The following is a 26955-nucleotide window of genomic DNA, read 5'->3' on the forward strand; positions in this document are numbered from 1 at the left end:
AGGTAAAGAAATAAGACGATGATTTACTTAGTAGAAGAGGTAATGTTTTATTGTTATTTCTATAATCGTCGTGTGTGGTTCATACAATATTGCTTTGGCCTGTTCTCACCAGTTCTCCTGTCTTATCAAAGCCAAGTATTGCTTAAAACTCACGACCTTGTATATAAAATCTTGTGTGGCAAAAGAAAAGTTGGTGACTAGAGAGAAACATCTTAAATGACAGAACCTACCTGTAAAGAATTGATAATGGATCCAAGTGGAAAACTGAAATAAATAGCAATTATGATAATCCTTTAATATACACAGTACTATTAATATACACTCTCAGCTTATTCTGAAACCAGGGCAACTTTTTTTTCTGGGCAAGTGTGTTGTTTAAAATGATGCACAAGTAATGTAAAGCATTCTGGAGCATGTGCTTTGTTCTCTACCCTGAGCTCGAGTAGAGCCACTGATGTGGGTTATTGAATTGTGTTTTCAGTGTTTCTTAAAAGGTTGTATGTTACAGTAGATGTAGGTGATGCATGGAATGTGTAGATTTTGAGGTTTTTAGGTTTAATGGGAAAATTTTCCTAGGTGTATCCCATCAGATTTTGATGATTGTAACTGCAAGGGAGTGGAAGCAAGAGTGGATGAATGCTGAAACACCTGTGCTCTGGTCACTGCAGAAGAAAGGCTCAAATCCTCAGTGCAGCTACCTTAGGCCTAACGAGGTGATGCGTTGGTGGCTCAGGACAAGTTACTGCTGCTTGAAGGTCTCTTGGATGAATGGGCAATATCTGCCATATTGCTTGTATTTGTATCATCAAGGAATATGCTGTAATTGAAGGTGATCTGTAGAGTGGAACGGTAAGTTACATGGACCTGGTATATGTAATATACCATATATGTAATTTGTGTGGCTGTATTTTAGACCAGTTGTAGTCTGGTTTTGAGTCCACCCCAAATACTGCTGAGTATTAGGTGTTCTCCAGGAGTTTTAGTCGAGGTAAATGTCAGAGATGTCCAGATCACATGCTTGGAAACTACTCAGAGGGCACGAACTAAAGCACAGCTAATGGGATGACTCAGATTTCCTTGAAAGTGCACTACTGGTCCAAATGAAAATGCTAATGCAGATGTTCTGATTGAGTCTTGAAGCATCGTAGAGCACTGCAGAGGGTGTTGTGCAGTGCGTAGGTCTACATCCTACATTCTTGTGCCTCTTGAGTGCTGTTGTCAGGCCTGGATGCTCTCTAAGTAAGGCATTTTATCTATCTTAAAAGGTATCTGAATCTTTGTTCCCAAATTATTGTCCCTAGAGCTGAGATTTAGTGTTAAAATTACTAGTATTAAAACAGCTATACTGGAAAGCAGTTCTTTCATGGCTTTACTTGAGTTAATCAAGAATGAAATGAGTGTCTGTGAAGATTGGCTTCCTGTGGCTTGGTGTCTTGTGGTCGGATTTTTTTCTGAGTGTAAAATTGCAAGTCAGCTCTGAAAGTATTTTTGTGTGTTTGGGGCACGTGTAATATATGTGTCGTGCACGGCAAGGTGCTACCGGTAACAAAGCTGAGCTCCTGTAATACTTGTTCTCAAGAGGCGCTAGTTTGGATGGAATGTCTCTACTTGATCCAGCTATTTATTACCACAAAACTCACAGAACATGATTATTTGTTGAAGTATTTACACTTGTGTTAACTTATGAATTGTGGTGAGTTTGTGCAAACTGCTGAGGGAGGGGAACTGGAGTTCGGTTTTCTGTGGTCGTATTTGATCTTTTCATGGTAACTCTTGCTTTATCTAAAGCCTTTTTATATTTAGCAATGATTTGTATTTCTTCCATAAGAGTTAAAAATTACTTTATTCTCTCCCTCCAATGTTTCAGGTTACCTATGTAGAGGTAGGAAGTGGAACTCCTAACAGTGGCAACTTTTCTAAAATCTCTTCTCTACAGGACAGATACAGTTACTGAGGGCTCTCAACATACATATTAAACGGGCCCCAAATGGATAGATATAAATTTTCCCAGATGTATATTGTGGTCGTTTGTAGTGATTTCTATGAAACTGGAGACTGGTAATATCCCCTGGTAAGTAAAGTAGTTTTGGGCTGTGAATGAGGTTTTTTAAAATGAGCAGAGTATTGATGCTTGGAGTACTGCTAGTTTTGATTTTGAGAGTGGTAGATGAGTATTTAGAAGGGACTTTGATTTGTGATCGCTCTTGTGGCCTTGAAAAGCTGCTGAAACTCTAACGTGCTTTGAAACTTGTCAGATGAGTACTATTGTACTTGGGTGATGTTATGTTTCTTTGTCTTTACATTTTTTCCTGGAGACACATCATAGGAATGAACTTTGTTTCAGTTTTTTCTTTTCTCTGAAAATTTTTTTGATGCATTTTTTAGTGTTTTTTTGTTTTGTTTTTTTTTGAAGAAACAAAATCATCTTTGTTTTAAATCATGAAAAATATCCCATATTTGGTGTGGGTTTGTTACCATCTTCTGGTTCCCTTACTGATGGCTTGGAGTGGTGGAAACACTTGAGGTCTGAGTTAGGTCTAATTATGTTACTCAGAGGGATACAACATAGCACTTGATTGTGGGTATAACATGACAAGTAGTATTCCTGTATGTAACCAAAACGCACATGATCTTGTGAAAGCAATAGCTAGAACTAATATTGTTTTTTGGTGAAGTTTATTTCAGAAATCTTCTACAAGCACACCGTAATTGAATTGTTGTTAAAGAGGGCATAAAGATTCAATGGCATTGTCATGAGGGTGCTTTAATAGGAGCAATAGCTTGCTTTGTGAGACATTTTCCAACCAACCCTTCTTTTGGATGTCTCTTACAATGTAAAGAAACTGAAAGCAATTTAAGTGGTACAGAAATGAGAATGTTTCACAGTATTTGATAGAGTCAAATAGCTGTGCAGTCTCCTCTGCAGGCAAATCTGAGAGCTTGTCAGTTTTTGAGGAATGGTAAAAGCTATAGTGTAATGTTTTTTCTGAAGTAATAATTTAACTTGTGTGTTAGGCAGGAAAAAAAAAAAGCGTTGTTAGAACTTTGCCATAGTAATGACTTTCTTTTCCTACTTTTATATCATAGTGAAACGATACAGTTTATTTGACTTCTGCTTTCTGTTTGGTATGCCTCATGCTGAGCCATATCTATGCTTTGATATGTGGGGTCTTGTTTTCATTTGGCTTTAGATTTTTAGTTTTGTTTTTCACTACGTAAGAGTAAAATGTGATGCAGGCAACTCCTGTGTTGAATGCCAATATCTAGTTTGTAACTGAATCCAATAGGATGGCTTGTAAGTTAAACAAACCTCACCATCTGTAGGCCAGAGAAGAACAGCTCTGAAATACTTAATGATCTCAAAATAGTAGTTGTTGTTAACCATAACCATTTACTATGTGTTTTTAACCACTCTTTCAGTGTGTGTGTGTGTGTATGTGTGTATGTATATACATAATTTTATTATTATTATTATTTTTAAGAATGAAGAAATGGTGTTAACTTAGAATATCTTGAGTTTTGCAGGAGAAGGGATGAGATTAGAGATTGTCAAAACATCTTCTGATGACTTTTTTCTGATGGTCAATGAAGTGAGGCTTACTTAAGGAGCCAGAGGGGAAGAAATGAAATTGCAGTGTTGTTTAGGATTCCTGAACTAAAATTGTGCTATTGTTGTCCATGACAGGGAAAATTTACCATGCTTAGAAAAATGTAATCGGAGAAGTGTTCTGAAACTGTATTTTTGAAACCCTGTATTAATTTATTCCTGGAAAATACTGTCCTTCAAAAATACTTTATATTCACAGCTGTTTTTGACTCTAATTTTTTTCCATATTTCTGTATATGTGCAGGAGAAAGTAGGGCTCCATCTAGAAAGAGCACTGATCAGTTACTGCTTGACTTTTTTCTTCCCCCACCAATGTTAATTGTTCTGTTCAGGGTTAACAGGCAAATGTTTTGTTTAAGCAGTGGCATGGGATAGTAGTTCCAGAACTGAAATAATTTGAGAGAGAGAGATTTGTTCAGATATGAAGCCTGGTTATGTTGTCAGTTCTACAGAGAAGATGGAACTAATGTGGAAGATGTCTTAATGTGTCTTAACATATTGTCCCTTTTCCATAAGTCTTGTCAGTTTATCAGGAGTCTGGTTAAAGCAGAAGACTTGCATAGGAAGCAGGTGTGACAGCTCAGGTCTGTCATGGGTTGTCTTATTTCTTGAAGTAATGGTCCTAGTATGCTCTATTGGAATCTATTGTTCTTCTCTGCTACTTTCCTTTTTAATGATCACCCTAAGCTGTTACTAGTACATAAGGAGTCAGTGAACTTGAGCCACCTATGAGCAAGCTTTCTTCTGCCCTGTAGTTTCTGCTCCAACCTTAGAACTGTCAATTGATTCCACTTGTTTATCCTTTCCTTTCCTAGGGTCAAAGCATGATGCTGTTGCCAAATGAGAGAAACTAACACCAAGCAGGAGAAGAATTGAAAAGCAATAAGTGCTTTTAGTGCAGAAGTAAATGAAACTGCTTTCCAAAGAAACATAAGTCTACTGAAAACGTAGAGAACGCTTGGATAGGCAGAGCACTATCCATTGAGAAGTGTTCTTCATTAACACCTTAACCCTGGGCTGTGTTGTATGCCTGTCTTTTCATCGTGTGAAGAATTTTTACTGTCAGATAGGCAAGATTTTATTACCAAGTTTTAGTGCTTACTGGAGTTATTTGCTTTGTGGCGGTGCTATGAGTCTTTAATACCAGCGTGGGTAAAAACTAGCAAGTGGAAATTGACTGCTGATTTGTGCACTGCTGCTTTGAGGAGCTGCTTTGTATTTAGTTTTCAGTCTCTCTCCTTATCATTGTCAGCATGGTTTCTTTGAGCTCCTTTTTTTTTTCTCCCCCATTGTATTCCTTATTGAAAAGGGACTGGGAGCAGGGCTGGAAGCTTCAATCTGTGCTGCTTTTTTCCAAAGTTTTTTCACCTTGAATAGTGTTTAAAAACAAACATAAACCCAAGTCCTGCAGGTGGAGAAAAACTTAATACAGGATGAAATCTTTTCTTATTTTGTATGTGAGGTGTTGTGGAACTGATGGACTTAAATCTCCTTTTGAGGAAGCAAAAGTTCTTAGAAGGTGTTTCAGAGACTGAAGGAATGTACTTGGATTGAACTGTGGTGTTCAGAGGGAAAAAAAAAAGCTGAAATTATTTCTTGCCTCTTTTTCATTAAATGGGAAAAAGCAATCAAGCTTGTTTGCACTAGACAAGTATAGTGCTTTTGTAATGCTATGGACGGGACAAAAGTAAACCCAGTGCAATTAGAGAAATAGCTTGTATGTAATTCAATCAAATCTGTCTTGTTTATTACGAGTTTCTTGTTTTGTTACCTCAGTGGCAGTGCGGGGCATTAGATACATCTGCTCTCTTGTCAGCCAGGCAGTTATTACTACTTTGCAGCCGTTCAAAACAGTGGTTGTAAAATTTTGGAAGCTTATCTCTTACTTGGCGTAATTTTCTTTCAGTTGAGCTTCTTGAAGCTGCTTGCTACATGAGGATACAGTTGCTACAGCAAAGGTTGGAGTAGAAGAGTACAGGTAGCAGGAGCACTATCAATTTAACTTAGCCAGCTTGTTGCGAGCCTGCACCCTGAGATATTTCAGAGGAGTTTCTCTTAAGGTATGCTTAGAACACTGCCTAAGTACAGTGGTTTGGGTACTGTTCAATACCTGATAACCTGTTTTAACGGTGAAAGTTGTAAATCTGATTGAAATGTTACTGCTGATGCATTCTTGACAGTTCAAAGTAGTATTTGCTGTCCCGTGGCTATTACTCTGATCTGCTGAATAAGTCCAGATAGAAAATAGTGTAGGGTTATATCATCCTTTTCAAAGATTAGTTTAAATTTAGTTTAAACTAAGAATGTGAAGAAAAGGCAGTACTGGAAATCATGTCAACTGTGACAGTGTTAGCAGCATCACCAGCTGTATTGTAATCCTAAAGTAAAAGAAAAGTAAAAGAACTTGCCATCAATATTTAATGTTAAAACATCTATTATAACTAAATTATGAATGCTTTTCTGGATTTTCCCCAAATGCATAGTGTGCTGCAGCTGATGACATGACTCTTTTGTGGTGGTCATTCCTGTTTAATTAAATATCAGCGCTTGCTGATGAGAATATCTTTATTCCGTAGGCGCGTGAGAACACAGCAGGAACCAAAACTTTACATAGCAGAGACCGTGGTGAGGGGTTCCACAAAAAAGTTCCCGAGGGAGTTGAGCTGTTTTTCTTTGTCTTCTGTCATGTTTGCAAATTTCCCTGGGGGATAAGAGAATTGCTTCTGCTCATCCACTATGGTAGTGGTATTGTACACTGCTTAATGTGGAGCTGGAGCTTATTATCTGCTCCATGCTTTCAGTGAAAGGTTTGGGAAACTGCAGAGGAGCTGAAGTATTTTGGGTGAAACTTGGGTACTGTCAGACCTGGTATTGATTGCAGTGTGTGGTTACTTGTCAGGCACTGACTGCTTGTTTCCAGAAGTTCCTGAGTTTGTTCAAGTTCAGAGGTCACAGTGAAATGAATTTGCTTTCAATGTGTTATGGAAGAAATCCAAATAATCTGAAAGGATGTAAGCAATCTGAATTTCAGATATTCTTCCTAATATTTGTAATAAACCATACTTAAGTTTTCTTGACCACTTACTGTTCTTTGCAGCTCCTCTTGTTCTTCCTTCTTCTGTCATCGATTTCTGTTATGAATTTTCAGTGGAGTTACAAATACCAACTTTTTCCTCTTATAACCTCTGCTGTTATTGTCTTGTTGCCAGATACCTTGAGAAGTGGCCGGAAACTTCATTGCTTGGTGACTGTGTTCAGTTTGTTGAAATGTGCCTATCTCTTTGCACTGAGCTCTTACATTTAGACTGTGGAACATTTGAATTGTGCTAATTGTTTAAGCTTAGAGATTAATTTCTTCAAACATCATTTCTGTGTTATGTAAAAAAGCTTTCCCTTCCATATGCTAAAAATGTTAAATACTCCTTTATTTTGATAACATTATAAATTAGTAGTTTGTCAAGCTATAGTAAACCACTTCTATGCCCTTGAAAGTAGTAACTGGAGTTGCTGGTGTGGATTTATCATGGAAAAATCATTACCTGACCAGTTTGGCTGCCTTCTGTGATGAAATGACTAGATCTTCGAAAAAGGGGACAGCAATGGACGTCTTACTTTGGTGTAGCAAGACTTTACACCATATCCTACAGCATAAAACTCCTATTTGTAGTCTGAATGGAGGGATGACTGGACAAATTCATGTTCAAAGGGTATCAGTTAATCATTCATGCTCTGCCTGGATGCCAGGTATGAGTGGAGTTTGTCAGTGACGTGTGGTGACTTGCACTTCTTGATGTTGTTATCAATGAGGAAGTGGGATGGACCTTCAACAGGTTTGTGGTGGACATGCAGCAAGGCAGCTCAAAGGCTGAGTGCCCATCTAGAGATATGCAGCCTGGAAGAGTGGGTCTCTAAGAGCCTAAGACATGTGCCAAGTCCTGGTTCTAGAATGTGAAGCAGGCTGAAGGCTGGCTGGGTTCTACCTCTGTTAAGAACGAGCTGCATGTGCTGAACATTAGGCTAAATGCAGGTCAGACAGGGATGAAAACTGGCAGCTTTGTTCCTCTTTACCTGGTGTTTTTTCCATATGTTCCTAAGCTGCGTTTGTAACCTTGGAACAGTGGCAACCTTTTGGGATTTCCAAAGCTTGATACCAAGAAAACGGAGCTGATCTCTTTACTGAGAAGCACAATGGGAAAATGAGACAGGGTCATAAACTGAGAATGACGTTGCCCTTGTGGAGATTTTCAAGACCTGAGTAGATAAAGCCTTAAGCAACTAGGATGGAACTCAGCTTTAACTGCACTTTGAGAAGGTGATTTACCTGGAAGACTTCCTAGGTCCCTTCCTACTCAAATTTCTGTGAAGTACCACTTCTAGCTGAGACTTCAGTTTCATTTGGAAGCATATATTTCTAGTGCTGCTAAATAAAATAGTTTGAGTATGATCAATTACTCGTGTTCACTCTTTCTGAAATTAATCAGTGGTTACTTGTTATCTCTAACTGTTCGGTATGCATTGAGTAGACAAAGTGCATTCTTTAAGTAATGTCATTTCACCTAAGAAAGAAACAAAAAATACTCTTGTTCAAGTTGTTCTAGAACTTTATAGTGGCTGATACATTTTCTCTCTCACTTGCCTTTGTCCATTTTTCTGAGCCTTGAAGTAAAGCTAAGCAATATGTGGAACGTTTGCTGCTTGAAGTTTCTTGTGGAAGAAAGAAACAACAATTTTGCTAATATTGATTCAGTTCCCTCTTTGCCCAGGCTTATAGAAAGAAACTGTCAACTAAATGCTGTATGTGGATAATTTGAAAATGGAAGGCTTCAGCTGGACCCAAGCTACTGAAGTTATATACTAGTATACCTAGGCATGGTCGGTTTAACTTTGAATAGCCTGGCTCTTGAGTTTGTGAGAAAAGCAACTCTGCTTCTTTCTTAATAGCATTTTGCTTTTATAAAAAACTAGTAGCCAGCGACAGGCTTCTTCGATATGTTTTCTATATGTGAAATTAAGTTTGAACCCCAACGGTAGTCCTTCTTTTCTTTTGACTTCAGTATCTATGTGTACTCTTGGAAATGGTTGCATTAATATGCCAGGCTTTTATATCTTCTTCCCCTTAAACATGCATGAATGCACATAACCCTGTGCAGGCTTTCTCTATTACGTGGTTGTTTGTATTCCTGATTTATAAATAGACTTGCGTGCACCTATTTTTGATGGTGGTTCAAATGATAGTGGATTTTTTGGCAGGTAGTGTCCGTTGACTGGTTTAGCTTATATCACCTTATGCCTTTTGTCTCGAAGAAATGAAAGGCGCTCCTGTAATCTCTTGCTGCATTATCCCAAACAAGTACGATCTTCTTGACTAACTTGACCACTTGCAGCTGTTCATGTGTTCTCTTGATTCCAGTCAAAAACTTGTTATAAAGCAGCTCTTGAGCTATGGATTTTTTTGAATAATGTGTTGAACTAGGAAAGAAATTGGTCAATTATTCCATCTTCCTACTTTCAGACTTACAGGCTCTTCTGCTTTATTCACCCTCTAACATACAAGGAAGAGTCTCTAAACTGAATCTTTATCAGAAGCACAAAGATCTGGAAGAAATTTGATTTTTGCACTGCGTTCAAGGTAAGATTTTCAAAATTGCCCATGACCAGACGGCAAAAAGCATGAATATCAAAGCTTGTGAAATGGAACTACTTCTCATTTGTCAGCTTTCTTGTGCATTGTACTTAGCCTGAAGCATATTATGAATATTTACTAAGTATTAAATGCTGCATAATTCTTTGGATGTGTGCTACGATCAGGTGCATATAATCTAGCTGTGTCTGCATTCTTTCACTAAAACAGTTAACCAAGTTGGTACTTGTAACTAATGTTTACTGTATCTTTTGAGTAGCATAGATGTTCATACTTGTAAAACTGATACACTAATTTGCATGATACAAGATGAAATGTCTTAATAAATGACATCAGAAACTGTACTTGGTTTACTTTATAGTCCCATGCTCATCTAGTTGGAATTTCTCTTGAATGTAGTTACAGCTGGAGTACCGTGCCCAGTCTATTTCAAAGTATCAGGGAATAGTTGGGGAATCAGAGGATAGGATTGTTTCATTTTGAAAGGAGTGGTAGATGTGTTTCTTTCAGTAAAGCCATTGCTTCAAGCACCTGTGCAGTTGTCATCTCTCTGCAAATTTGAGCACTAATCAAGTGGTAGGAGTCATTAGAATTAAGTAGCAGTGATGCTGTTGCCTTCAGCTATCATTTGCAGATTAACAAAATATTGAATAAAATGATTCTATCGTTCCCAGCCTCCAAGGGAAGTGTGAAGAGTCTCACTTGGTTTTGAGTGATGAAATCCATAGCACAGCTTACAGTTCCCCTTGATTCCCCAGACTCAGGGAATATATACACTATTAACCAGATCATATACACTGTTTTCCAAAGGAGAAGCTGAATAAATGCTTCAGAAAAATGGAAACACATTAATATCCCTTGCAGACAGCAGGTTGTGTGAGCAGGGGAATACAAGGGCACGGTATCCAGCCATAAAACAGATGGTGGAGAATTTCATGTGGAGTCAAAAGGACATAGGAGGTGTTTCGGGGACCATAAAGTGGAAGTTGCAGTGCAAATGCAATGTAGGCAGCTGGTTGCCTGGTGCTAGCCCTTGTGGGGTTGTGGGGGTCTACTGACACTGGCACCTAATGTGCTGACTTCAGCACTTACTAGAAGGCTCAGATCACAAAAATACACAACCATAAAGACACAACAAATTAAAAACAGTAGACTTCTATTCATGTTACTGTTTTTAATTTGTTGTGTCTTTATGGTTGTGTATTTTTTTCTAAAAATTTTTACTGAAGTACCTGCGTAATCCCCAAGCTTGTTTGCTTAGCTTTTAAACTGCGAAATTCATCAAATTCTTTGTCATCATTCTGCAAAGGCTTGAATACTTAAGAGTATCCCTTTGTGAACTCTGCTTATTTTTTTAATATACTTGTATAGATATTAGGTATAATTGTCTGGACTAAACCAAGTAGAGCATACATATAGTTTAAGCTTAACATATTTTAAAGTAATAAGACTGAGATGTGAGCTTTGAAAGTTTCAAGTTATATCGCTCTAAAACATCTTGACATGTTGCATGTATATGCAGAATGACAACGTAGGGTGTCTTCACCCTCTCTGCAGTTAATGTGTTCTTAGATGTGTTCTTCACATCTGTGGTGTGAAGATGATGTACCCATTGCCATTCACATTCTGCAGGGAAGTGTCTTGCAGCCAGCAGTGTGTAGGAGCAGTAACCTTCTGTGGCACTGGAGATGGTGTCTTAATCTGTTATCCAGAACTGACTGCAACTGATGTCTGACCTGATGAATAGCATAAAATAAGCATTGAATTATTAACATGCTTGCTTCTCAGAATCTTTTTTCCTGTCGTGTCTATGTAGACCTATCATAACTGCATTGACTGCTTGTAAGCCCTTGAGCACCATCTCTAGTGCTGATTTTTTTTTTTTTAAACTGGCATGGTCTTTTTGCATGGTAGGCTTAACATTGTTATTGCTAAAATTGCCCTTTGAATTTTTGCAGGTATATTTCAACATGTCTTGTAGTACTTAAATAGTGGCGAAATTAAAACAGTTGTTGTCTCAATAGTTATATCTGAAACTTCAGCATTTAAATATTTTGTAAATTGGAAGTATTTAAGCTGTATTGATTAAAAGCCAGTCAAACTGATTTTTATTGTCAAACTGAAGTTGCAGTAGTAATTGGACAAAACAATTTGAGTATTTAAACTTGTGAGTTGCCAAATGGCTGCTTCTTGCCAAGTACTCCTCTGTTTAGATGACAAGTCAAGCAGTTCAGATAGCCTCAGTGCAGACACCTGAAAAAGATTCCATGTGTCCAGGCAACGATATTGGAGACTGCTGCCAGAAAAAAAGGTAATGGAAATTTGCTTCACTCTGCAGATCCTAGAGATAGTAATTTTTTAGTCTTCAATTTTTTTCTTAGTAAGCTCCTTTAATGTTAAAAAAAGAAAAAAAAGAAAAAAAAAAAAAGTAGAGCATGATATAGAAGTGCAGGGAGCAGTACTGTGTTTCTGTCACAGACAAGCCATCTGTGATCTAAAACCTAACACGTGGTGTGGATCGAGTAGGATATAGGCTGTGATTACAAGTGTAATGATCATGCTGCAGTATAGGAATATATCATTATATATTTTGTAGAATCAGCTGCTTCTCTTAAGTATTTGGTTATAACTGACTTAAAAATGCTTTGATATGTTCCTCATTTGAAATGATCCATTTAAATGGGTTAAATTAGCAAAGTGCTTAATCTGTTTTAGTGAAGAGAGAGCGTAGCATCTTTCTAGGCAGAAAAACCAATCTGAAATGTTTAAGTAGACTTTACATTTCTAAGTGCTTTGTTGCTTACGCTAATGCAGTAGTGTTAAGGAAGTAGTTTTGCTAATAGGTATTAAAAATTCCTTGGTGTGGAAGAGTCTGGGGAAAAAAGCATGAGGCTTTAAAACTGATTGAGGTGCAAAAATAATATATTTTTTTATTCCTACTTGAGGGCTTCGGTTTCTATATTAAAGTATTGAATTTGATTGTACTACTTTTGCAAGATTAATGTGTGTGGGTGGGCTTTTAGTTGATGGAACAGGTATTTGAATGTTCTTTCCAAGTTTTCTGCTTTGCAGTAACTACTGAAGTGTGTATTGCATAGTAAGTGTTAATATAATGTTGTATGCTACTGATTTGAATGTTTTGGTGGTTTTATTATGGTGTTGGGTGACCTTTGCGTTTAAATCCTTTTTTACATAAACCTAGATGCGGTAATGGGATGAAGGAAGCCACAAATAGATTCAAATGGTTAAGTACTGTGGCAGAGAATGTGTTCTGCTGATGTTCCTGTTACAGGAAGCACTCAGGCTATTTCTTAGCTGCTCTGATGGCTCAGCTCTAGTTTGCTTGTACGTGAAGATGAGGGTAGAGTAAGGACGTCATTTGCACTCTTGTAGAGAGGGGAGTCCTCCCTCTAACCAACAGTATTGTTTGTGTTAAAGAAAAAAGCCACTCAAGGTCCCTTATGAATCCGATACATTTATTTCTCTTATTGTCAATCACATCAACACAAGTGAATTTTTGCTGTATTTTCTTTATGTGATGCTAACTGAAGGATTGTTATATTCCAATCTTCTTGTTCGTTTCTTACTCTACTTGTGAATTTTGAAGTCCTCCTAAGTACAGGTGTACTCATAGAGCCAGTTAAGGCTGTGCGTATTATATGTATAAGGTGGGGGAAAACAGGGTTTGCTGGCAAGATTATAATTGTGATGGCTTAATTCCCCAGCAACCAAATGGGATGCTGTTGTGCCACTGAGAATCCTTTGTGGGATATTTGTGCAAAATACAGGATCTGCACAGAAAGATGTGCTGTAAAAGCAGAGTTTTAACTTTTGCTGTGAGGTGCAGCAGGAATATAAGCTGTGGTGTTGAAGATAACTAACTCACTATTACTGTGATGGCTATAGTAGCCAGTTTTCACTCCAGATCTTTCTCACTCTAGCTGTTTTCTGGCTTAAAAATAGCTGAAGACTGTTCATTGATGAATTAATCACTACAGTCGTCTGCAGAGAATCTGTTCTTCCACTTTGTGAGCATTTCCTGTGAAATGTTATTAATCCTTTGAAAACTGTCAGGCTTGCTGACTATATCTTACAGCTAGAGCGCCTAAATGCTTTGCAGCTCAAGTCACCCTTTGAATCCTAGCAATAAGACAAGAACAGTTATGTCAGGTTTCTATACTCTCGATCCTACCATATTTTGAAGCCTCTAACAGTGGGATTTCTTTATTATCCAAATGCATGTATTTGATACAGAATCAACTGAGCTGAAAATTGTTGCCTTCTCTGATTATTTTTTTTCTGAAAATTGCTTCCGTAAGGATTCTTTATGGCCTTAAGATATTTTCTTGAATGGCTTAGCAAGAAAGGGCCAAGCTGTTTCTGTTTCATAATCAACAGTTTTTACTCCCAAGTTTACTTCAGAATTTGAATAATGCTGTAGTTTACTTACAGCTCGCTTTTCTGCTGGGGGAAGGTATGACAAACTCTGAGTGTTCTTGTTATATTGCTGTAGTAGCTAGAATGGGTGTGACATTCCATTTTTGCACAAAGTGATGAGTGATTTAGGGCCCTGAGGACTTTTAAATGGATAGATGTACTTAGTAATGCTCTCAGATGACATGTGTGGCGCCTGTTCTCTGAATGTTTGACCAGTGCTCAGGCTGTGATTCCTACTTATTTGAAGCAGATGGATGTTTACAAACTTGCAGTGATCCACCTGCAGTGACTGCATTTTTTAAACATTGATCTGAGGGCCAGATGCTTGCGGAAGCAACAAATAGATGGATAGCTTCAGACTGACTCATTACTGCCTATCAACCTAACTAGCAAGATGGTAATAAATTTGCCTCGTGGGGATACACTGCAGCAATGTGTTCAAAAGACTGACGCTTTGCTAAGGGTAAACATGATTCTTAACTCTGCCTGGGCAAATTGCTGTGCCTGAGCCAGAGTTTGGAATCCCCATCAGGAAGACGGATGTTTGCAGACGTTTTTGCAATTGCCTTTGCAATTATAAGTAAATAGATTCAACTTCACATTGAGACAGTACGAACATGTTTTCTGTCTGTTACTCCTGAATTGCAATGGGTGACATAGTGCGTATCTAGAACTTACACTATATCTGTAATACAGGATACAATAACACCTACAAAGACTTCTGTAAACTCTTCTCTTGAATGTCCTAGAAACTCCAATAAATGTGTTGACTCAAACAAGTCTGCTACTTCTGGTTATTTTTTGTAGATTAAAGCTTTTTAATGAAAGCTTACTAGCATATAAATGCGATACATCTTTTAACTCTGGAAGATCATCTGTTTTCTTTAATCTGATAAATATAAAATACTTGACAATGAAGGCTTTTTATATTCCAGTACTTTTACTGAAGTGTGTTAGATGGTCTTATTCCTGAGTGTTTCCAAAACTGGGTGTTTGAAAAGCTGTTCCAGCAAAGGTGTAAGTGTAGGTTATGTACTCAAGTTCCCAGTTTTAGCAGGGATGGCTTTCAGTGTTTGTTCTTCTGCTTGTATCATTCAGCAGTCTGAGTTACACATTGACTAGATGAACAATCTGCTTCAGGCATTCCCTTATAGAAGCATAACCAACTATGTGGCTGAGCAACAGGGATTAACATGGAAACAGAGATGAGCTGCTGAGAGCAAATATTTCTTGGCAACAGTGGCAGCTTAAGTAATCTTTGTAGCCATAATGTGAATTTAGTGATGTAAAACTTTCCCAGAAGATAATTAGAGAATTGAGGAATGAAAGACTTGGCATATGAATATGTATCAGAAATTTGCAGAAAAACGTGCAGGATAGCTTTTGTAACTATCTTGTGTGTGTATCAAAAGCAATGTAGGTTTCTGATGCTGTAAATGAGCCCACTGAAGTAAAACTTAAGTGTGGGCCTAGCTAGAACACTGAGCAGTACTGAGTCTTGCTGAGCTTTTGACCAGTGTAATATATTGTGCTAATTGTGTGTGAATTCAGACCAGAGTGGTTCAAATGATTAACTTGCAATTAAAATTTTGAACAGCCAACTTCAAACTGCTGACCTAAATATTCACCAGAACCTCGAGTAAATTTATTTCAAGACTTCTGCATTGTGAAAAACAAACAAAAAAAAACCAAACCAATAAAAAAAAACCCAACAACCCTGGAACTTGACTTCTAAAATGCATTGAAAAGATAATGCTGTACTTTTTTGCAAAACCCAGATATTAGTTTTAATTGCATAAAGCACTTAAGTTGCTTAATGCATTAATAAAACAGTTCAAGTTTTTACTCAGCTTTGATCCACAATGTTGTTGTGTAGAACCAGGAATCATTCAGCAAATGCAGAGAAAATTCATCATTCTCTTATTATCGAGTATGAGCAGTTTCCTCTGTAGATTGAAAGTTGTACCTTGCCTCAAGTGATTATGCAGACGTTAACTCCTGCTCCTGGCTTTTGTTTGTAGATTGACAAGGAAATACTGTGTGAACTTGCACTACTAGTTCCCTCCCTTGGCATATGTTCTTATTTTACTGTAAAATCAGGCAGCCTAATACCTATATGAAAAGGGGGATGGAGTATTTTGTTTACTGTATGTTTTCAACGTGCTGTTAAGAAGTTGCAGTATACTGGCAAATCTGCACTGAGCTTTCAGTACTGCTCTTTTCCTTCTCCCCCTAGCATCTTGAACTTCTGTAATACCTTTTACTAACTTCATGAGCCACAGCTGGGAGGGTTGATATCAGCAGTGGTAGTATTTGATACCATAAGGTCAGATATGACACGTGAGATTTCACTTTGTTTTTGTTGGTGGTGAGAGAGTAGATTGGCTGGTATATTTTCAAGCAGCAGTAATGTGATTGTCATTAGAGAGTCAGAGTTGTTGCTGGTTGTTAAACAGAATAAAAAATGTATTTCTGGTGGTTCTTTGAGCAGAGTCTTGAAATTTGCAAAGGACCTAAATGATGTAGTGATTTTGCTTCTTGTAGTGCTAGGATTCAGCTTGAGGTTCATCAGTGCATTGCTACCAAGTTTAGTTAATATGTAGTTATCAGAAAAACTAATGTGATGCCTATTCTTCTGTATAATGGCAGGAATCTTTGTATTTGTCAGGGTTCTTGCCTACAGAATTTTTTTTAACATGATTGTTGTTGAATGTTGGTTTTAATTTTTTAGCAGTGACAGGAGTTGGACTTGATCATCCTCGTGGTCCCTTCCAACTTGGGATATTCTATGATTCTGTGATTTACTTGCGATGCATTTGGCTGTTGCTTTCATCTGGAGAAAACACTTTTAACGTGGTGAAATGAAGCATATTCAGGGGTAAGACACTCTTAGCTCAAAATGGTTCTCTTGGAATCCGTCATAATGTAAGCAGTCTGTCTCCAGGCTAGACGTCACCCTTGTCTAATGAATGTTCTCGCATGCTCTTAAAGTAGTACTGGGAGGAGTGAAGCCTTTTGCTTCTGGGAAGCAAAGAGCTTGTATTTCCATCTGCTTCTGTGAGTCAGCCCATTCCAGAGGCGACTGGAGCAGCGTTAGAAGGACTGAGATTGCCACGCACCTCATCGTGGAAGCGTCCTGTAGCATCCTGGTTAAGGAGATCTTCTGGAGATGGGACTCCGTATGAGGGGAGCTGCCTTGTGGCTGTGTGTTTGATGATGATGCCCCAGTGGCTGGTGTACTTAAGGAGAGAGAGTTACGCTGTTTCCCGCAACTTTGTGAATCTGTGCCTTTTGAGGTTTTGTCCTGCTGCTGGTGGTGGTGTTTGTATTTTATTCTGAAGTCGTCAGGTACGATAACAACTTTTCTTTGCTGGTGGATTTTGTAACTTCTGAGGGGAAGACCTTTGCAGCATGATCCAGTGCAGCAATTTAGAATATTTGCTCTTTAGTTCTTTCAAAACACTTCTTCAGAGTTCGTTAACGATTTAGTGGATGCCGTTTAAGTCATAGTTTCACAGTACTCAGAACAAATCTGCATAGACAGCAGCTGCTAGTTCTGCATTTCTGGCACTGGCACTTGCCTGAAACGCATGTTCTAAGATGGTTTAGAGAACTAAACTGGCAGAAAATAATTGACTTTTTCTGGCTTAGTTTGATTCATTGAATCAGCCACCCTGTTGTGGTGCCTAGAGAAAAAATGCTGGGGAAAATAGGGCTTGCAGCAGTGTGACATTACGTGCATTGAACTAGCCGAAACCTTACGGTTCTTCCAACACTAGCAAAGTATTCCTTCTTTTGTGCATCTTCTTTCTTTTGAGTATCAAGAAAACAAGCACTTTGGATGGCTGAAAAACACTAGTTGCTGTTTCGAAGAAGCATACCATAATGAAATGTTGTAATAGCTCCATTCTTCAGTCAGTGTCCTTAAAGTCAAAGCCTGCAGTGTGTCTCTTTTATGCCTCATTCAGCTCAGCAGAGCTGTAATCAGTTTATAATCGTCAGTGTTACCATAAGGCTTACCTTTCCCTCATTCCCCAGACAAAACTGGCTGTTAGCCAGATTTCTTCCTGCAGTAGTTCTTTCTACCAATGTACTGTCACAGTAACTTCTGCAAGATGGGTGGTTTGTGAGATTAAATATGTAGTCTCTGATCCTTAAAGGAACTCAGGCATTTGCATCCTATTGAAAATGATGGATTAGATGCTCAGGTGCGTGTACATCTGAACTGTTGGTTACCTGTTAGTTTTGTGTTTTAAGTTTAATTTATGAACAGTTTTATTGAAACTACTTTTAAAGATGTATCATTATTATTTCTTTAGAGGAGCTGTAATATTTTGAAAGAAAAGCAGTAAGCTTCAGCTGTGAAACTACTGTGCATTTTTACATCTAAGCAATCATAGTAAAGAGTTGGCAAATAAGACGTGCTATACTTGATGGATTTCACTTTTGTCAAACTGTCTACTCGGCCATTTAAGCAGGTGAATAAAATCAAGTAAATAACAGTTGTGTTAGCAGATATTCAAAAGCTGTTCCTTCAGTAACTGAATTTAGGGACTTAAATGTCAGGTAGTAGGCTAGATGACTTTTAAAGTGCTAGCTTTTGCTGGTGAAGGAAAATGGAGAGAAAAATCTGATTTTATTTTTTGTTGTTGATATGAGTCCTTAATATGCTGTTTAGAGTGCACTGGAAGATCTTATGACAGCCAGACATAGCTTTAGTTCAAGCTCTTCTGTTTTTCAGGAATACTGCTTTTTCCTAAATTCATGTACAAGTCTGTTGTGTACCATCTGGAGTGGCTAACTACTTCCTTTGTTTCTTTCTAGGAAATACCAAAATAAAGCAGATGTTGTGTCCCATACTGTTATCTCAAGGTTCTGCAAGTCATTCTGTTATGTGCTCCTTGGCAGCAGGAATGTAAACTAATTCTTTCAACTGAACTAGAACCTTGACAAGGTTGTGATTACAGGTAAGAACAAATTCTGCCCCTTAGAAATTTATGGAACGGTATAATCACTTGGACTGTATTTTAATTTGCAACTTTTAATTGACTTAGACTTTCTCATAAATTTGGGAACAGATTGGATAAAAGAATGTGTTTTTTCATCTTTAATTGCATTTGAGACTTGCTTAATCTTATTTTAAATAGGAAGAAAATGTCCTCTCTCTAGTGCTGTACAATTATACAGTTGATAAATGAAAATAGAAAAAAATGTAATTTATCAGCACCCAAATGTATGCCGTCCCAGAATTTGAGGGAGGTGTTTTCTCACACAAAAGATTGTCTAGTGGAAGTCAAAGTCATAAAGTGTTTCACCACAATGAGCTTAAATCAGCTTACTGCCTGTGTGGCTTTTCTTCCCCTCAAGGTTCATATTTCCCTAAATCAGCCAGTAGAAGCACTACTGCTTCAGTTACCCTTTTTAATCAGTTATAGAAAATTTCTAAATTGTTGTTACAAGTCCACTATAGCTTCTATTTCTGAATGACTTGTTTCAAGGGGAAAGGTTGTTGTCATCTTCCAGCTCAGTGAAAATGCTTTGGTTTCTGGTTTCCTATCCTGACTTTATCTGACAGACTGAAAAGTGGTGGCAATAACTCTTGTCCCACTATTAAGTTACTATCTTCTCAACCTGTAGGTGGGGAACTAAAAATCTGTGTTATTTTGTTTTGATTTCTTTTTAGAAATGGTAAATTAAATGCTACAGAACTGTGTTAATTGAATATTAAAAAAAAAAAACAAAAAAACTCGACACAAAAAATTTCAAACTTCACACTTTGTTTTTTTCTGAATAATTTAATTCCATGTTTAAACAAGGAGTACCTGTTTTCAAGACTGTCCATTAAATTGCTTTATTACATATGCTGAATCTGCAGAATTATGATGAAATTAAAACCTTTTGGTCTTGATTTCACATTTTAGTGTCTCTGACAGGATTAGTCATTTGCCTTAAAGTTGTTTGCCTTAGGCTGTAGTGGCAGGACCACTGCAGTGGTGGAATGTTGATTTCAGGCAGTCTCAGAAGTTGTGTGATGCAGATATCAGTGACGGGTTTGTGTTAGGGAGGTGGTGCTAATTGTTTTGCTTCTCTAATGAAAGAAAGGTTCAACTGTTTTTTCTTTTGGATATGCTTTGATTTTTGCTTGTTTTTGTTATGTTTCTATTCAGTGTTTGTATTTAATTCACAGTGATGTAACAGATTTAGAAAAGGCACAACTCTTCTTGTGTCATAGACTATATTTTTGTTGGACTGAATGTGTATTCCTGAGATCTTTGAGTGTGAATCAACAAGTCATCCCTCAACTAAATTTAATAATATATATATAACTTTTTTTTTTTTTTACTGTGGTTCTGTGTACATGCTACAAAACAATCACCCTGGTCTTTCAGACCTGGTTAGGAACAATTATTTGATTATGAGTTAGGTATTCATTTCTACCTTATTCTCATATAAATGCATCTGAAGCTCTTCTTCTCTCATCTCTTTGTGTTTGTTCAGTAAGTTATACTGAGAGTATTAACTTGAGATAAGGGAGAACTCATTTTTAGTGACATATTCCTTTGTGCTAACGAGTAAAATGATTTCTTCTATTTTGATACCCATTGTATATTAGCTGTATGGTAGCTCTCTTTCTTTGAAATTTTACATGCTATTTCTTTAATAAAAGCCTGTCTGGTGGTATTTTGAGAAGATGCAAAGTTTAATTAAACTCATAAAACAGTTGGTCCTCTGTTGAACTTAGAGAAGCAACAACATAGAGACTGTGTAGAAGTACCTAAGCTTTCTTTAGAGGAAGGATCACTTCTATACTAGGTCAGTGCCTTCTAGTATCCAAAAGCTATGCATCTACCTTTGCTTTGAATCATCTACAGGAAGTGTGACCCAGTGTAGGCAAACGAGAGCAATTTCAGTAAATGTGGGATATAAGTCTTATTAACAAACCTACTATAGTATGATCTGAAAGAAGAAAGTAAAGAGCAGTCTACTGAGTAGTATGATAATACCACAGCTTGTTGCAGTTCCTATCAAGGGCAAGAAGTGACTCAAAGGTTGAAAAACTTAAATTGGTCCTATCTGATTTAACCATTTCATTCAGGTGTCCATGCACTAAACTTGTACTTCAAGATGGCACAAGGACATGGGTACTGGTTTGCACGAGGGCTATCATGACTTTCAGACTTGTGCCTCTGATGTTCCCATGGAGCGGTAGAAGCAATAGTGAGTTTATTTTACCCTTGCCTGGGCCTAATATTGCAATACCTGGTGAACCAGCCTGGGTATCTGCATATTACATACTACTTCTCATGTAGTTAATATGTAACTGATATAAAGCTGGAGTTTTCCAGATGGCAATTGAGTTTCCCAGCCTTCATAATACTTAGATGGCAACTTGATAACATCTGAAATTGTTACCTGGGAAACTAAGATCAATGACATGGAATGAAAGAAGTTTCTACTCCAGAGCATTTCTTACTGAGAAAGATATCTGCATTCCTCTTCAGTAATTTCCTAGCTGAAGTGCTAATGTGAACAGACTAGCAATCACAGAATTGTGTGTGGTTAGCTAGGAAGAACTCTATATGTTTTAAGTTGATACCTGGTCACAGAAGTTCATGGGTGTGACCTCTGCAGTTTATCTAATTGTGATGCTGCACATACTGACAAAGGCTTGGTAACTCTAAAATGTATCGGCCTGTGCACCAATGGTGACTTTGTACTATTTGCAGTGATTGCAGAGGTATGTTCCTGTGAAGCTCATCTTGGGTATCTGAGATGTGGTATCTCAACTTTGTACATACCAAACTGCATTCCAGATAAATAAGAGGCTACAGCATGAAAACATGCAACTTACCCATGAGAGACGCAGTTGTTTCACTTCAGCTGAATTTGCTGCAGTTATGTGACTTTGTCCATGTTTTTAAAAGGTACAAAAGAACAAAATAGGAACTTCAGGAGAATTCTACATGTAGAAGCCACTGTATGTGGTGTTTTCACATGTTATGCTGTGCTTAGCCTGCAGGGTTGTTTTTTTGTGTGTGTGTGTGTGTGTGTGTAATTTTACTTCACACCAGTTTTTAAGCTTAGGTTCTCAAGAGTTACAAAATTATGCAAGAGTAAGCATAATTTAAATAGGTTTGAGCTGCAAATGCTGTGAAGCTGGCTTCTAGAGGTGCTCATCTTTCCTTACCCTGTGCCTTGATGACTGGTTCCGTCAAGGGGCAAATTAAGGCTTTTCTAGCTTCTTATTTCAAGATGTTTTGTGGTTTATTGGTTTTTGTTGTTGTTGTTGTTCCCAAATCTCAGAACACAGTTCTTGGCTTCCTAGTGCTTCTCTGCTTAGCTCTACTGTATTTTGTCAGTAACTTAGTTATACCTACCCTGCACCTAATTCTGAATGTACTCCAGAGATTAAACTCCAGTGTTTCAATATAATAATCTGATTATTTACATGCATTACGTGCCTGATGGCAACCTTAGAACCCCACTTTTTTGGTATATCAAGTCATCTAAAATTCATCTGCCAGGTGGAACACAAGCATATGTGTGTGCCTGAAGTTACAATCTTGCTAAAAAGGTGATAGGTCCTAACCTAAGTCCTGGTGTGCCTTTTTACACAATCCCACAGTCTTTCCTACTGGAGTTTATTCCTGTATTGGATCTGCTGTCTGAGCTGCTGGCTTCTAAATTCACTGCAGTCAAAGTCACAGGGTTCTAAAATTAAATTAAAGCTAATTTTGCACCTCTTTAGTGAAACAGTTTAAATAGCAACAGCAGAAACATCTCAGCCAGCAGTTCTGAAAGAAAGGAAATTGCTGGCACAAAGTAGTGGGGAATAGCTGAAGCATAGCAAATTATGTTTTCAGGTATTTCTATGGACATTGGAAACAGATGTAAATCTACAACATTAAATACTACCTGTGATTGTTTCATTCCTTCAGACTACCTTCAAGTAGCTAAAGCATATTTTGCAATCTTACCTCTTTGTTTTAAATGGCTGATTCAAAAACAGTTTGCTTCCTTTGTGGATTTCTTTGGTTCGCTCCCTTCGCCCCCTCATCCCAACCCCTCCTCCTCCAACCAATAAAGTTACATAAATTCATTTCAGAGTTACAGCTGCAGATTCTAGGCATATATCCTATTTGCTCAGGGACGTGATTTAGTGGAGGGTTTTTAGAGTTAAGGTAGCATGGTTAGGTTGCCGTTGGACTTGATGATCTTTAAGGTCTTTTCCAACCTGAGCAGTTCTATGATTCGATGATCCTGACTGATGATTGAACTAACTAGGCAAATTATGAGTATCCTGATTTAAAAGCCTATTGGAGTTGTTTCATACAACCTTGGCGGGAGAAGTTTTTGATGGTAAATTTTGTATAAGTGTTACATTAAAGGTTTATCTTGATATTCCATTTCTTTATATCAGTACAAAATGAATCTTTGGTCAGCTATGCTGCCAGGATCCTTCCTCACTTGACCCCCCAGCTTCTTCTGGCTACAGTTGATTTAAAACAAACAAAAACTCAAACTTCGTAGTGATTGATCATATTACAGTCAATCACTGTTTTTCCTTGTAAAATATTCAGATCTCATTCTTAACAGGTCAACTCTGCCAGAACTTCGAAACTGTGTTGCACTAACTTAAGTTACAGTAGCTGCTACTGCCAGACTTCAAGTAGAGCTACTGCTCAAAATTTCAGTAGCTCTTTGCCTAACTTTGCCTAATATAAATTTATGCAGTGCCAGTGTTTTTTGAGTAAAAAAGTGATCCCAAGCTTTCTGTCATTGAAAATAGAGACTCATTGCTTGCATTCCCTGTAAGATTTGGATCAAGTAGAAAACATGAGAGACAGGTACATGTTTGGACTTAAGATAAATAAGTCTTGGATTAGGTTTTCACCCCAGGAAAGGTGTGTCAGCTTCTACTGACAGCGCTGGACTCTCTTGGAAATGTCTTAGCTATTGATTTAAAACTAGAGATTGAAGATCGTAAGAGAGCTGGAGTTACTGCCACAGCAGCATATTGCTGAGCTTCTGTTGAAGGCCTTCCAAAGACTATTGTTAGTGATTAATTGGCACTTATCAGGTGGTGGTGTGGTTTTTTTCCTTCCCAGAAGTGAGAGAATTACTGCAAAAAAGGGAATCCTAGGGTTTCCATTCTTGGTCTGAAGAATGCATACTGTTCTTAAAAAGTTAGTCACCATCTCTTTGCTCACTAAAACAGTTTATTTCTTCAGCTGATCGTCAAAGCAACTTCTGCTTCATATAGCCTGCCTAATAGAAACAGTGATAGAAAGAGGTCTTCTGTGTGTGCTTGGTGTCTTCTTTATGACCAGCCATAAGCTGGATACCTAGCCTTAATGTTGTCTTACTGATTATAAGTCAATCTCAACATCCTTTATTATTTGTATTTTTAAAAAGTATTTGTAACATTAAAAAGTATGTTTAGAATATTTAAAAATATAATAAGTTCTTTTTTATTATTATTTTTATTCCTTCTGACCTGTAAGAAATGAAGCTACTTAAAAAATAGGTAAAGTTAGGATGTGGAACACGTGCTTTGATTCTTTTTTTACATTGTGTATCTGTGTGTGTGTATCTGTGTGTGTGTATCTGTGTGTGTGTATCTGTGTGTGTGTATCTGTGTGTGTGTGTGTATATACATGGTTAATGCTGTGGTCACTGGCTTTTGGAATTAGATGAGTTTTGATATTTACACAGCTGTGAGTAGGTGTCTCCAAAAGTAATGCCTCCTATTTATTTCTGTCGAAACTACAACAGATACAAAGAGAACAATAATACCATTTGGTATTGTACATTAACAGCTACAAAGTGCTATTTTTCAACATGGCCACCATCATTAGCTATGCATTTTCACCAGAAATGAACAGGAGCCTACATGCTGTGCTCATGGGAAATGCACCAATGAAGGTGACCTACTGTTGCCATTGCTGAAACACTGTTCACATGTCTCCATCTATGTTCTGCAAGCATCCGTGAATGTCAGTTGTGCAATTTTTTCCACACAGAGGAATTCAATGTCAAACCTTTGCTTCTTACACACTTCCATGTCAGACACCAATTTGTCAGCCTGCTGCGGTCTGTCACATAGCAACAACATGCAATGGAATATTGTTGGGAAGGTTCACCTCTACTGCTGTACCACCAGCATCTACCTCTGACATTGTTGGCTGACATAATCAAATAGGAAGCATTACTTTCAAAGCATATCTCAAATGGTTTGAGAACATTATCTGCTGATTTGAAGTCAGTCTTGTTTTTTGTATTAGATGTCCCAGTTAATTGTCACTTGAAGTGAATTTTCAAGTCTGAGACCTGTTTTCCTGTTTATTTGGAGTAAAAACAAATTGACATTAACTTTTGAGTGTGTTTTCATGATAACTTGGTTTTACTGTAGATTCTGCAGCTAGAGAAATGTGCCTTGTTTGAATGGAATGCTCGTATTGAAGCATTTGCAGAGCTTAGGATATCATCTTTAGTGTCACGATTTATTTATTTTTTAATAGCTCCTTCAGACAATTTACTGAGTACAAGACTTCTGTTATAACATCGGACTTCCTGATAGCAGAATATTGGTACTTAGAGATAATCAGCTATTATACATTTGTAGAGCTTGCTAATAGGTGTGAATGATTTACAGTCGTGATAGTATTTCAGAACCAAGCTAGAGGGGAATGTATGCAAAACCTTAATTTCCAGCTGATTGTTGAAGAAAAGTTTCCATAGAAAATCTGTCTAAACTTGGAATCTGATTGTTGTTTTGTTCCATGTCTCTGAGAGACTCTTCGGAACAGATAATTTCAAGACTTGAACTTAGAATATAACGTGGTACTTGAACATAAGAGCTATATGAATTCTGGTATTTCTCAGTTGATTTGACTTTCTTTACCTTTTTCTTTATGATGTTCATAGCTTGTTAGAAAACCACAATAATTCTTCTGCATAATATTAATAGCATTTGAATCAGAGAACATTAAACATGAATTAAGATAGACAGTAAAATTACACTTAGTTTTTAAGGCAGATGAAGAGTTGCTTCAGTATTTGGAGAAATTTGCCTAAGTCTTTTTTGAAAGAGAGTTCAAAAGATTTATAGCTGGTGAGCAAAGTCTTAGTCTGTGCAGTAAGTCCTCAGCCCTTTTCGTGGAGGCCACTGGAGCAGAGAGATGGCATGAAGTTTGGATTGACTGCATAGCAGTTCTAAGGCTACCCTGGCGGGATGGAGTGAGGAATCCAACTGTAAGCTTTTCCTGCTGTCAGAGTAAGCTGAAAATGTCTTTAATGGAGGGGAATGAAAGAGCTAAAGAATTCTTAACCTTTCTTTCTGACCTAGTAACAAATTCTGAAACCAGATCATGACAACTGCAGGCTTGGCATGTGCTAGTGTATGAAACACCTTGTGACTGAATAGCTCAGGATCAGTTGTGGCAGAATTATCTCAGACTTTTGATGGGTGGCTACAGCCAGTCACTAAGAGTTTCATGGGGCAGACATCATTGTTAGTGGGATTGGAAGCTGTCTCAGTTTCTGAAGTTCTCAGAAAGGTAGTATGGAACTTGTGGATTAAAGAGCATGTTCCTGCTGACTTTGTAAAGTAGAAGTTGGTTTGTCAGGCCTACGTAGAAAGGCCTGGTCTTGTATAGGTGAGGAAATCAGAAGTCTTCAAAAACTCGCTTATAGATACTTATATTTTACCTGCAAGCTTACTCTTTCAGGATGCTTCTTACGTATTTTGAAGCAGATCTTTTCCAAATGTTGATGAACTAACTTTCTGTGGAAAGCTTTTTTTTTCTTGTAGATAGCATATCTATTTTAATTGAATGTGTTTTAAAATCAAGATCAATGCATTTATTAACTTAAAAATTCATAATTTAAGACAATATTGTGAAAACTTTTCTTGGATCAAAGTGCAAGTGGCTTCTTGCTTCTTTGGAAGCATTGTAATCATACTTTTCTTTGGTATAGATGTTCTATGTTCTTCTGCTGTCAACTTTGCCATGCTTTTTGAGATTACGGAAGTGGCACAGTACATGCATAGCTAATGAGAGCAGTTGTTACTTAAAGATATTAGCTTTTCTTCATGCCTGAAACTAGAAAGGGAATAGGAGTAATATGGGTTGTTTTTTTTTCCCAGTATGAGTAGATTTTGACGGAGAATGGCAAAACTGGCAGGGCTTTAAAAGTATGTGAACTATGCCATCACTGTGTGTTCATATGGAGAGCTTTTTGCACATTTTAATTCTGATGAATAGGT

At 37.6% G+C, this 26955-nt stretch overlaps 1 protein-coding gene across 5 annotated transcripts in view; it reads left to right on the forward strand.

The window, feature by feature from the left end:
• PPM1B (protein phosphatase, Mg2+/Mn2+ dependent 1B) overlaps positions 1 to 26955 on the forward strand; it is a 56811-nt gene that overhangs the window by 5400 nt on the left and 24456 nt on the right. For 2 of the 5 annotated variants that reach the window (XM_085219357.1, XM_085219360.1), the window contains exon 2: positions 18510 to 18652. The gene's annotated coding sequence lies outside the window, so the exon portion shown is untranslated. Of the gene's footprint in view, positions 1 to 9119; positions 9237 to 11461; positions 11560 to 16416; positions 16564 to 18509; positions 18653 to 26955 lie in introns of those variants that run through there. The other 3 variants (XM_085219358.1, XM_085219359.1, XM_010706773.3) reach the window with 3 other exon arrangements.

This window comes from Meleagris gallopavo, chromosome 2, assembly GCF_905368555.1.
Source record: "Meleagris gallopavo chromosome 2, MGAL_WU_HG_1.1, whole genome shotgun sequence".
NCBI classification, from domain to species: Eukaryota; Metazoa; Chordata; class Aves; order Galliformes; family Phasianidae; genus Meleagris; species Meleagris gallopavo.